Raw genomic sequence first — 2270 nt, forward strand, 5'->3', positions numbered from 1 at the left:
TTTGGTTGGATCAATCATTTTAATTATAAGCTTTTTATCTAAATATGCTTCTTTTTTTTAATTTAACCAATGTCATTTTTTATTGTCTTGTCTTAATAACAATTTAAATAATTCAAATTTCAGATGAAACCAAATGTTTAAATGTTAGAGCATTATATATTTTTTATCGACAATGAAAATTATATTAATAAAAATTATATTAATTGAAAATATTTGGAGTCTTCCAATCTTTTAAAAAACAGTCAGAAAGATAATTTAAACATTAAAATTACACAAATAGGTTTAAGAAGAAAAAAAAACATATACTGTCATAGCGTCATATAAGAGTAACTTAATTGCATTACATATTGCTTACCAATAAAATATTATTTGGTATGTCATAGTAAGCCTATCACCGATATAAAATGATAATATTTGTTTCGTAGTTAAATATTATCTTTTCCCATTTCTTGACTTTTGACTATGATTACGGAAACTAATGTATATTCTGTATTTTTATTTAATATGTTTAATTGGTTTTAAATAAAATATTAGTTATTTTAGCTAATTTTAGCTCCTAATTTTGACATACTTAATATGAAACTCCTCTTACAAAGTACCAATAGCCATGGTCATCAGCATTACCCACAAGTTCTTCATTGTAGCAATCACCTTTCAAGAATTTTTTTTTGTGTTGCTTTGTGGGTAGTAATAAGTGAATAATAAAACTGTATTTATAGTTGAAATTGTAGGCTTAATTAACGTTTAAGTATTTTAACTGTTCTTTATTACTTAATGCTAACTTTTCCAGTTTTCATCTGTGCCAATATTTTTAACTTCATTTTTTTACGTTAGCAATTATCAACTGAAAGTTTGGAATTGAAAACTGTAGTTGCATGATGTTATAATGCAATTTCTACGTTTAAAAAATGTACATTTATTAATATTTTTAATTGTAAAATAATTTATACTTCTAAAATTATTCACTGTAAACTTTAGTTATATAAAATAATTATACATATTTTACAATACACATACTAAAATAGTAGTTATCAAAAGAATTTTCAAAAAGTGAAATTAATTAAATACTATTAGTAATAATTATTATATGAGATAAGACTTACCAACACCTACAATCAGTTCAACTGTACTCTATAAATAACTAAAATATTAGTTCACACGAGAATTGTATCTCCGGAAATTTTGTTCCGGAAATGTCAATCCGGAATTCTGAAATCCCTGTTTCGGAATTCAAAATCTGTCAAAAATATTCGATTGATGTTTAGTTCTACGTCATTTAGACGTAAAATTAATTTTTTAATAAAAAACTTGGTTAAAATTAATTTTTTAATACAAAATCAAAATCGATATATATTTAATTTCCAAAATTAATTAAAAGGTAAAAAACCAAACTTAACACGAACATAATGGTGTAGGGCTTCTTATCATTGTAAATAGATGAAATTTGATGTTTAGGCCCAGATGTTTCTTTCAATTTATGTAAATTATATTGTATATGATTTACGTAAGACACACATTGTATTTCTACGTTGGGATGATTCACATAAAAATTTTGTAAAATAATGTATATCAAAATTTGTTGGATAAGTAATAATTATAATACCACTAACAAAATTTGTATTTTGATTAAATAAAATGAGAAAAAATCGTGACAGAATAAAACAATTAGATCATACTTTACTTATAGTAGTGTCCTATATTAGGTTATAGGTTACTTAATTATAAGGTATTAAATTCTTTTTTTTAGTAAGTCATATATAAACTCTAATTTGTTAAATTTAAGATATTCTACTATAGGAATAATTAAAAATAAAAGTTTTTTTTAAATGAAGAAAAATAAAATAAAAAATAATAATTTGAATGAGACACATCAGCTTTTTATTTATAGAAACCATACTATATTTCATTGTAAGTATTCTAACTTGCATTATTTAGAAATATCACCATACTTCGTAAGATCATATGCCTAACGGTGAATGCATTTTTAATTGTCTTATAATAATGATTAAATGCAAAACCTTAATAAATTTTGAAGATATTTTTCATAAATTTGTATTAAAAAAACTTTTCTTTGTAAGATCCTATTTTTATCATTTTTATTCAATCCCATGCAAATCTTTCTCTTTCTTTATTGTTTCTAAAGTTTTCTGTGTCTTCACTATGTGTATTCTTCCATTCAATCTCATTTTCTCTTTCATAATTCAATCGCATTCACAATATAACTAAAAAATTAAGAATTATTCTCAATAAGACAGTGTAGAAGTGCGAAG

The sequence above is a fragment of the Vigna unguiculata genome, chromosome 6 (assembly GCF_004118075.2).
Source record: "Vigna unguiculata cultivar IT97K-499-35 chromosome 6, ASM411807v1, whole genome shotgun sequence".
Taxonomy (NCBI): Eukaryota; Viridiplantae; Streptophyta; class Magnoliopsida; order Fabales; family Fabaceae; genus Vigna; species Vigna unguiculata.